Below are 11832 nucleotides of genomic sequence, written 5' to 3'. Positions count from 1 at the left end.
CTTTTTGATATGGATTGTCTCATCTATGATGATTTTCACAAGATCCATTCCTTGTCTTGAAAATTAAATGCTTTCCTTTTTCCAATCTGTAAAAGTACCGCATTTTCTTTATGTCTTCCTTTATTAAGGAACAACTTGAATATTTCCAAATTTTCAAGGGTCTATATACTAGGATGAATCAACATTTGGACATATACCCTCGAGTTATATCATTAGGTGTATCCATTTCCATATTCCTAAAGAAACATCACATTGATGTCAAAAGTTGTTATAGAAATTTGCCTTCCCACCAGGAGAATAGGAATGTTCCCCTCTCTCCATAACACACTAAAGATAAGTTGGCTCATATGTTATTAACCTAAGTTTTCTGAAAGGGTTGAAAAAAATTTCAGAATAATTTTGTTTTGCATTTCCTTAATGTATAAGGATGATACATATTTGCCATTAGATTCTATTGATTTGAGTTTCTTCAATTGTGAATATTTTGTTTAGATGTGTAGTCGGCTAATTAATTATTTTTTGTTGATATATAGTTCTTTAGTTTTTTATTGTGATTTAAAGAAGTTCATTGCTGAACGTGTACATGTAAATAATGCTTAGTATTTTTGAAAATAGCGTCTTTAAATTAAATTTTCTACGGCCAAATCACATAATGTGCTCCCATTAAACTCACAGAATTGGCAGATCTGTTTTAGCTAACAAAATTCATTAAGGTCACTTTATGAAACATCCCTATATAATAAAACATTCTCTATGTACATAAAATTGTAGAATATACTTTATTTTTTTATTTTTTTGAGAATTTCCACCAATGTATTCTGATGACAATTTTCCCATTTATTTTACACACATTACTCTTTTTTCTTTGAATTCTACATTTGTATATCTTCTACATTAAAATACTGTTTAATAACACCTTGATAAACCCTTACAAAAAATTGTTCAACACTCCAACAAAAGACACTAACTGTCCATAGTGTGTCAGTTAGGAGTAACAGATTTCAGGACTTTTCACTGCATTCTGGACGGTTGACTGGCTTGAAGGTGTGGAGGGAACCACAGCTGCTGTGTGTCATGAGGACAGGACTCCTCGTATCATGAAGACACGCTTTCCGTCTGATGCACCCACAATTTTGCACCTACAGTCTCTTTGCCTTTTCTTTCAGGGTGGCTTTTGAGGGGTATAACATGTGTGTCCATCTCAGCACGGCTGAAATCAATAAAATGAAGACAACAATATAATGAATGAAAGAAGAGTTCATTCTTGGAAAGTATTAGCAAGATTGGCATAACCTCTGGCCATATTGGTTAAAGAAAAAGTGGAATTAACAAAATTAAACAGAAGATCGGAGATGTGGAGAAAACACTTTTTATATTTACAGTCAGAAATCTATAATATTTTTAAAACATTAATGATTTACTAGATGTATTTGATATACCAATAATATATCAGCTCAGTGTGCATAATTTAAACAGCACTATACTAAACAATGACACAGAGTCAGGTATTTAATATCTCCCATCTAATATATCATAGGACCACATGTTTTCAATTTAAAAATTTGATTAGACATTTAAAGAGCATTGACAGTTTCTTAGACTATTCCATAAAGTGGACAAAAGAATTGAATACATCAAAATTCTATTTTGAATCTGGTATTATCCAACAATTGACAGAGAAAAAAGGAAAAGAGTGAGACAGGGGGCCAATGAAGAAAACAGAAAGGTACAGAGAGAGGGAAAAAGAATTACAGACTCCTGACAGAAAGAGAGGAAGAGTGAGTATTACAGACTAATTTCCACTGATACATACATATTCTCAATAGAATCCTTGTGAACAGATTCAAGATGACATTAAAATTAATCTTCAACCAGGTAAGCTTTCTTAAATCCCAGACATACAAGTTTGATTTATCATATATATCATATATATATATATATATATATATATATATATATATATATATATATATATAAAATGAAAATGTATGGTACTACATAAAATGAAAAAAGTACAGAGACACCATTATTTTATTAGGTGCAAAAAAAATTACCGGTAAAAAACAATATATTCATTCAAGGCAGAAGTCCTGGAGAAGCTATAGATATAGAGGATATTGTTCAACATAATAAAGGCAAGGTAGAGCAAGCCCACTACTATCATTGTGATAAAGAGAGAAAAATTCAAAGCAGTTCCACTGCAATAAGGAACAAGGAAAGAATATACTCTGGTTTCATAGATATATAGTACACTATAAATTTAAATGACAATTGAAGAAGATGCAGGTAATACAATAAAAATGAAGAAGTTAAATTGTTCTTCTATGCAGATATCATGGTAGCATTTTAAAAACTCTAAAAATGTATCAGTCTCTTAAGACTGCAAAATACATTCATAAAAGCAGAATACAATACTAACACACAAAATTCCTTAGCCTTCCTTTACATCAATCCAAATCATACTTTCAGAAAATCTATTCAAAAATACCCCTCACAATAATCTGATAATATATAATAAAATATTGTGGATAAAAATATTTAAAATGTCAAGACCACTGTGAATTAGCTAGAAGTAATCATAAATAGAGACAATTTTTCTCTGAAAAAATAAGTTTCTTAAAGCTGAAAATACATTCATGAGGTAGTAGAATGCAAAATTAACACACAAAACTCATTATCTTTTCTGTATTACAATTTCAAACCATGGGAGAGAAATCAGGGAAATATTGCACTCAAAAGAGTCTTAAAATATATTACAAAAAACATGGATTTTCATAGTTATAAAACATACTGTTAGTAAGAAGACATAAGAAGTACACATGACCCATCCTGAATACATATAAGAACGATACAGCTAATATTCTGAAAGACTGTAAGACTTCAATAAATCAAAGCTTTTAGAGTTAAAAGGATAAATAGATAATATAAATAGGTCAGTTTTAATGAATTAGTAAAAATAATACAATAAACTGTGAATAGAATATTTTACTACAATAAATCACCTACTTTTATGAAACTCGAGAATTTGACTATAAATATTCTACTATAGGAAAAAGGACAACGTTAAGGTGCAAAGTGTTAACATGTTGATAGGGATAATTATAAAGAGAGAAAAGGAGGGACGCAAAAATTTCATGAGATTAAAACAATTAAGAGTAACAGAAGCAGTTTTATAGGATTGACAGAGTTAATATTTCAGCAGATTGGAGTGTCCAAGAACTCTGGATTTACCCAAGCACAGATTTCTCCATTTTGCATTAAGCTGTTGGCAGTATGGTTTTTAGGTTTTCCAACTTGAAGAATTGTCAAAGCTCTTACTGTCCTTACAGAATTATGTCTATTAATAACCTGGTTCAATCCTACAATCATGAGAACTGAGCATTACAAGTACATAAAATCAAAGTTGAGTCACTAGATATCTAATAAATGCTGTTTGAAAAGGTGGATTCAGTAGTTACTGTTTTCAAGTCATAGCTCTTAAAGTTTAAAACATAAGCATTGCTCATGCACAGAATGCTTTCTCAAGAGAGAAGAGGAATTCTGAATTCTTTTATTGACATTGGGTTTAACTTACTTGTGGAGTATATATTTCATAAGTTGGATAAATCCAGTATGCCACACACAGCACAGAGGAAGTCAATTATTTGTAGGTTTGTGTCTGTGAAATAAGAGTGGAAAAACTGAGACGATGAAGTCTTAACTAGGAGTTCCCATTCCCAGATATCAGTGTCACAAACAACCTGCACTGTAGGAATCCAAGGCATGGAGGAGTTTACTCTGAGCTGTGGACATAATACTTGTCTTTCCCTTCATCCTCAGGACATTTTTCTTCTGGGCAAAAAGAGTAAAAGTCATGAGCTCTCATGGAAACAATGGTTCCCTTTCCAAGACATGCCTATTGGGAGAAAGAAATGCATGATATAAACTGTCTGACTTCCAAGAACCATAAGAACAGGGAAGTCCAGATGCTTCTGAGAGGCTCCCAGCTCATGATTCCCATATGTGGAAGGCTGAGATCAAGGCTCTCTCCTTGACGAACCCACTCTACCCCTACCCAGATCTCACTGAGCTTTCCAATCGACCACATATTTCTTCTTTTATACCAAGACAGAAGGCCAACTTCCTTCTCCCCATCTCTGATCTCTTCATAAACTTTGTTCTCCCTCCCAAATGGCTCTTTACTCTGAATTAGAGGCCAATTAGTAAACCCTAGGTGTACTGAAGGAATATCTGAGAGGCAGCTGCTGTCACGACAACACGTGACATCTCAGAGAAGATAGGGATCTCCAGCATACAAGAGACATTTCAGGCAGGGCCTAAAGGTGATGTCACTGAGAATTGCCATAGTCTACCTGCTGAACAGATTTCCTTACATTGAACAATTTTGGAGATGCCCTTTCCAGGAGTGTCTCCTGTGATACAGTAGAAACTTTTACATGCTACATCTCCATAAAGCTAGAGACTTCTCTCTGCTTCATTAGTGGTTACATGCTCTGAATGGAGAAAATTAGTCAGGGGCTTGTCATGGGTAGAAGAGATCTAGGAACAAGGAGTGAAGGAGATTTTTCTGACGATTTATTTTATACATAGGTGCAATCCTGTGATATACAGTTCAAATCCCTAGGTTTTCTCAGTTTCCCCTGTGCCAGTATTTTCCCTACAGACCTTTAATTGAATGAATATTGTGTTACATTTTCTGATTGTACATTCATTGATAGGGGGAGATATATATATATTCCTGCATGTATACACAAAATTTCTTTTTTCCAATTCAATTTTTTGGAATTGAATTCGGCAACAAACTTGGCCCAGCTATAGAGGGAATATAACAGTGAAAATATTGTGTACATACTTCAAATGATGAGCTCCCAAATCCTTATTTTATCCAAAAATTACCAGACATCAGTTAAGCAAAGGGCATCATGGAATATAGAATGCAGTTGTGTAGTTCTATTAGATATCCGTTCTCTAATATCTACCTTCCTGTGTTCCCAGGGCAAGACATTTGGGTTTTGTATATTTTACCATGATTCTTTCTTCAGGCCAAACATCAATTTCAGGGGGAAGTGCAGCGAGAGGTACGCTTGAGGTCCGGTGAAACCTCAACTTCAACAGGTTCATAAGAACAGGAGGGATCTTTCTGGCATTGTCATTTGTGGATCCTATATTCTTGACCTAGTTGCACAGAATCCATGTAAATTTCCACCAAAATTCATAGTTGTAGGATCCACCAAAAGGGAATATATATATATATATATATATATATATATATATGTATGTATATATATATATATATATATGGCACCAAAACTAGATAAGATTGATGAAGCTAAGATGTACATTCTGACAATAAAAGGTTGTACATCTTTCATTAGAGACACAGCTAGAGCATGTTAAAAAACAGAAGTGATTGCTAGTGGCAAAGCAGAGAACTGAAAACAGACCCCTTGTTTGTGGATGTTGAGAAAGGATTACAATAGCTGAATGGGCTTTCAACCCCATTAAAACAAGTTCAACTAAGCAGAGTTTTCTGGTACTAAACCAGTATTCAAAAACTGTGTATGGACAGACCTATGGCTCCAACTGCATATGTGGCAGAGTATGACGATGTTGGGAATCAGTGATAGGATAAAATACTTGGTTCTCCCTAGTTTTTACTGCTAGTTCAAGGAAATTTCAAAGCACTGTAAAGGGGTTATAGAAGAAGGGTAAGAAGACCAGTTAGGAATCTTATGGACAAGAAACTGGTAAAGGAAATAACATTTGAAATGTAAATAAAGAAATATCCAATAAAAAAAGCTGTAAAGTTTGCTTTTAAAAAAGGAAAGAAAGAAAACAAAAGAAAATTAGCAGCTAATCATACCTATTGACTCACTAATCCAAAGGGTCCCTGTCAGGGAATTATAGTCAGAATAATACTGGTGGAAAGATTGAGATGATGAAGTCCAAATTTGCAGCACTTCTCTCTCCCAAATACCAGTATCAGACACCTACTGCACTATAGGTCTCCAAATAATTGAGGAGTTTACTCTGAGCTGAGGTCACAGTACTTGTATTTCGCTTCTTCCTTAGGAGCATTTTCTTCTGGGCAAAAAGAAAACCATGAGTTGTAAGGAAGATAACAGTGTCCTTCCCAACACCTGGCTTTTGGGATAAAGGTATTATTGATATAAACTCTCTGACTTCCAGGAACCATTAGAAGCAGGGAAATCCAGATGCTTCTGAGAGACTCCCACCTCCTGATCCCATGTGTGGAAGGTTCAAATCAATTCTGTCACTTCAACATAACTACTCCACTCCTACCAAGGGTTCAGTGATATTTCCCCTGGATGACATATTTCTTCCTTTTTTTATACCAAGAACCATAACAAGCAAGGAAGTCCAGATCCGTCTGAGAGGCTCCAATCTCCTTATTCTGTATTTGGAAGGATCAGGTCTATGCTATCTCTTCAGTGATTCCACTCAACCCCTACACAGGACTCACTGAGCTTTCCCATGGACCACATATTTTTCCTTTTTTCTATACCAAGACAGAAGGCCAGCTTCCTTCTCCCCATCTCTGATCTCTTCATCCTCTTTGTTCTCCCTCCAAATGACTATTTACTCTGAATTTGAGGCCAATTAGTAAACCCTAGAGGTACTGAAGGAATATCTGAGAGTCATTTGCAGTCAGGACAACATTTGTGACATAACAGAAGAAGCTAGGGCTCTTCAGTATACAAGAGTTTTTTCAGGGAGGGCCTAATGATGATGTCCCTGAGAACTACCACGGCCTACCTCTAAACAGCTTTCCTTACATTAACCAGTTTTGAGGGTGCCATCTCCAGGTATGTCTCCTGTGACACAGTGGAAACCTGTACGTTCTACACCTCTCTAAAGCTAGAGACATCTGAATGGAGAAAATTAGTCAGGGGCTTGGCATGGATAGAAATGATCTAGGAATTTGGAGTGGAGAAGATTGTTCTGGATAATATTTTATTGCCAGGTCCATTCCTGTAACATACAGTACAATTTTCTAGGTTTTCTTAATTCTATAAAGGCCAGTATTTTACCTACAGACCTTTCGTTGAATGAATATTGAATTTCACTTTCTTATTGTACATTCCTTGATAGGGGACTTTATAAATAATCCTGAGTGTGTACTCAAAAATTGTTTTCCAATTCCATTTTCTGCAATGATTTTGGCAACAAAGGGGGCCCCTCTATAGACTGAGTATAACAGTGTAAATATTGTGTACCTACCTCACATATAAACTCCCAAATCCTTATGTTATCCAAAGATTAACAGACATCAATAAAGCAAAGACCACATGGACTATACATTTCAGTTCTCTAGTCACATTTGATATCTATACTACACTTTTTACCTTCCTGTGTTCCCATGGCCAGACTTGAAGGTTTTAGATGTTTTACCATGATTTTTTCTTAAGGGCAAATATAAGAAACAGGAGGATGGGCAGGGCACAGAAAGGCTTGAGGAATAATGAAACCTCCACTTCATTACCTTCATAAGTACAGGAGGGAATCTATTTGATATTGTCATTTGTAAATTCTACATTTTTGACCTAGTTGTGCAGAATCATGTAAATATTCCACCTAACTTAATAAATGTAGGAAGCATCAAAGTGTGCGTGTGTGCACATATATATGTATTCAACCATGAAAACTGGATAAGATTGATGAAGCTAGGAGTGCATTCTGCCAGGAAACGGATGTAGATGTTTCCTGAGAGACACAACTAGATCATGGCAAAAACAAAAGTGAATGCTAGAGGCAAACCAGGAAATTTGAAATGGACTTTTTGTTGGTAGATTCTGAGAAAGGATAATAAGAGCTGAAGAGGCTTTCAAGCCATAAGAACAACAATGCCAATGAACCAGAGCTTTCTGGTATGAGATCAATATTCAAAGACGGAAAATGGAAAGACCTATGGCTCCAACTGCATATGTAGTAAAGGATGGCCTTGTTCGACACCAATGGAAGGAGAAGCCCTTGGTCCTTCCTTGGTTTGACTGGCATTTAAAGGAAATGTGAAAGGGACAGTAAAAGGGGGTGTTTATAGAAGAAGTGGAGAGGGACCTGTTAGGGATCTTATGGGAGGAAATTCTTAAAGGAAACAATATTTTAAATGTAAATATAGAAATATAAATTTAAAAAAAGAATTAAAATTTGTAATAAATAAAAATATAAGAAATACAAGAAAAGAAACTACCAGCTAAGCACAGCTATTGACTCAGAAATCTAATGAGTCAGTTTCCGGGAATGGTAGTCAGAGAAATAATAATTGAAAGAGTAAGATGGTGATGTTTCAACTAGTAGCACTTCTCTACCAGATATCAGTGTCAGACACAAATTGCACTATAGATATCCAAAGCATGGAGGGGTTTACTCAGACCTAGGGATACAATACTTGTCCTTCCTGTCTTCTTTAGGTCCATTTTCTTCTTGTAAAAAAGAATAAGGCCATGCACTCTCAGGAAAAGCACTGTGCCCTTGCCAACATTTGGCTTTTCGAATGAAGAAATGAATGGTATAAACTCTCTGACATCCAGGAAGCATAAGAACGGGGAATTCCAGATGCTTCTGAGAGGCTCCCATCTCCTGATACCCATATGTGGAAGGCTCAGATCAGTGCTATCTGTTCAGCGATACCACTCAAACCTACCAAGGACTCACTGAGCTTTCCCAAGGACCACATATTTCTTCAATTTATAATACCAACACAGAAGGGCAGCTTATTTATCCCCATCTCTGACCTCTTCATCCACTTTGTTCTCCCTCCAAAGTGGGCTGTTTACTCTGAATTAGATGCCAATTAGTAAACCCTAGATGTACTGAAGGAATATCTGAGAGGCAGTTGCAGTCACGACAACACTTGTAACATCACAGAAGCTAGTAATCTCCGGGTTACATGAGATTTTTCAGAGACGGCTTAATGATGATGTCACTGAGACTTCCCATGGCCTACCAGAAAACAGCTTTCCTTACATAGACCAGATTCGAGGATGCACTTTCCTGGTGCATGTCTCCTGTGACACAGTGGAAACCTATACATACTCCATTTCTCTAAAGCTAGAGACTTCTCTTTGCTTCATTAGTGATTACATGCTCTGAATTGAAAAATGTAGTCAAGGGCTTGGAATGGGTAGAAAAGATCTTGTAACATGGAGTGGAGGAGATTCTTCAGGATATTAATTTTACTCTCAGGTACATTTCGTGAAATACAGTTCAACTTTGTAGATTTTCTCTGTTTCCCAAGGCAAGTATTTTCCCTACAGACCTTAAATTGAATGAATATTGTATTTCACTTTCTTATTGTAAATTTCTCGATACAGGACATTATAAATCTTGGTGAATGAGTACTCAAAATTTCTGTTTTCCAATTCCATTTCTGCAATGATTTTGGCAACAAATGTGACCCAGCAATATGGCCCAGCTACAGATTGAATATAACAATGTAAATATTGTGTACCTACTTGAAAAGATAAAGTCCCAAGTACTTAATTTAGGTAAAAATTGCCAGTCATCAGTAAACCAAAGGACAACATGGACTATAGAATTCGGTTCTCTAGGCCCATTTGATATCATTTCTGCATTACTACCGCACTGTGTTCCCAGGGCCAGATATGAGGGTTTGGGGTGTTTTACCATGATTCTTTCTGGGGTAATAATATGATAAGGAGGAAGGGCAGGGAGAGGAATGGCTTGAGGTGCAGTGAAGCCTGAACTTCAGTATGTTCATAAGAACAGGAGGGAATCTTTGGCATTGTCATTTGTTGATTCTCCATTCTTGACTTCTTTCACAGAAACCATATGAAAATTCCACCTATCCTCAAAGCTGTAGGAGTCACGCATGTATGTATATATACACACATCACTCACCAAAACTATATAAGATTGATGAAGCTAAAAACTGCATTCTGCCAGGAAGAAGGATATAGATATTTCCTGAGAGACACAGCTTGGGCATATCAAATACAGAAGTGAATATGTCATTGTAAAAATATAAAAATTTAGGTAGAGTAAAGTAGTCATTTTCCCTGCTAACTCTGGCACTGAAGTGTCTGAATTTCTCTGCTAGATATATTGGCAGAAACACATTCCCACTCCTCGACTTCCCAATATTTCTTGTCAACCACACTTTCATATACAAAAAACCCTCAAAAACCCTCACATAAAGAATACACAACACAATAATCTTTGATCCAGTTGACTAGACTTAATTGTCCATTTAAACATACAAATCTGGTACCATCTATCCCTTAGGAACATTAATAACGACATGTAACTACACAGCAGAATCTTAAATTCACCTACCATGGCTTCTCATTCTGTCATCTTCCTTTCTCTCTTTTTTCCTCTAGTCTCTCCCTCTTCCTTCAAACTTCTCTCCCGCGTATTTTTCCTTCTCTTCCAATTATAACCCTCCTTCTATCTTATTTCTGCCACTCACATATACTTTACAAATTCAATGGGGAGGTGGTACTGGTGATGTCACCAGTGTTCTGAGTAGAGGACTATGCAGCTGAACTTGCGTCAGTGGAATTAGCATCAAACACAGATAATTTCAGGGCAAACCACAACAAGAATTCTAGTGGCAAACCAGTGAACTAAAAAAGGGACTTCTTCTTGGTAGATTTTGAGAAAGGATTACAAGAGGTGAAGGTCCTTTCAACCCCAAAAGAACAACAATGCCAATGAAACAACATCCTGGTAGTAGACCAATATTCAAAGAATGTACATGAACAGACGTATGGTTCCTAATGCATATGTTGCAGAAGAAGGCCTTGTTGGACAACAATGGAAGGTGAACCCGTGGTTCTGCCTAGGTTTGACTCCCAGTTAAAGGGAATTTCCAGGGGCAGTTACGGGGGTTATAGGAGAAGGGGAAGGGGACCGTTAAAGTATCTTATTGTCAGGAAACTGAGCAAGAAAATACTATTTTAAATGTAAATTTAGAAATATCCAATTTAAAAAGCGATAAAATTTGTTAATTTTTTTAAATGAAAGAAATAAAAGAAAAGAAATCTGCCAGCTAATCATTCCTATTGACTCAGAATTTTAAGGGGTCACTGTAAGGGAATAGTAGTCAGAGTAATACTAATGTAAAGACTGATATGATGAAGTCTCATCTAGAAGCAATACTCCCTCCCAGATATCAGTGCCAGACACAAACTGCATTATTAGAATCCAATGCATGGGGGAGTTTACTCTGTGCTGAGGACACAATACCTTTCTTGCCTTACCTTTCTTCCTTAGGACCTTTTCCTTCTTGGCAAAAGGATAAAAGCTATGAGGTATCACGAAAAACTATAGTGTCCTTCCCAACACCTGGCTTTTGGGATAAAGAAATGAATTACTTAAACTATTTGACTTCCAAGAAAAATAACTAGCAGGGAAGTACAAATGCTTCTGAGAGGCTACCAGGTCCTGATTCCCATATGTGGAAGGCTCAGATCAAGGCTATCTCTTCAGTGAACCTACACAACCCCTACTCAACGCTCATGGAGCTTTCCCATTGACCATGTATTTCTTCCTTTTTTATACCAAGACAGAAGGCCAGCTTCTGTTCGGAGCGGCTAAAGATGGCACTGACATCTAGTGGTCGTTTGCGGCACACAACTATTATACTCGTGTCCCTGGGATTTTGGCATTTACAAGGCCAGGGTGATAAACATGTTAATAAGGTATCTATCACTCCACCAATCCCCAGAGGACAAGTTTACATCCACTGTCTCTTTTGTACTTAAGGTGAGTGGCTTTGTTCCCCGGGGTCCCCCGTATCAAGAATGAGGTGTTCCTGCAATAAAAGCTCGCAAGAAGAGCCCAACG

General features: G+C 36.5%; 1 long non-coding RNA gene across 1 annotated transcript; it reads right to left on the bottom strand.

Moving 5' to 3' along the window:
* Positions 1 to 763: 763 nt before the first annotated feature.
* Positions 764 to 4340, bottom strand: LOC134484378 (uncharacterized). The gene is made up of 3 exons (XR_010061791.1): positions 3741 to 4340; positions 3575 to 3658; positions 764 to 1210 (listed from the first exon to the last, which is right to left on the bottom strand). It is a non-coding gene; the product is annotated as an uncharacterized LOC134484378 (long non-coding RNA).
* Positions 4341 to 11832: the final 7492 nt, after the last annotated feature.

Source organism: Rattus norvegicus, chromosome Y, assembly GCF_036323735.1.
Source record: "Rattus norvegicus strain BN/NHsdMcwi chromosome Y, GRCr8, whole genome shotgun sequence".
Lineage (NCBI taxonomy): Eukaryota > Metazoa > Chordata > Mammalia > Rodentia > Muridae > Rattus > Rattus norvegicus.
This window is presented reverse-complemented; position numbering and strand designations above follow the sequence as displayed.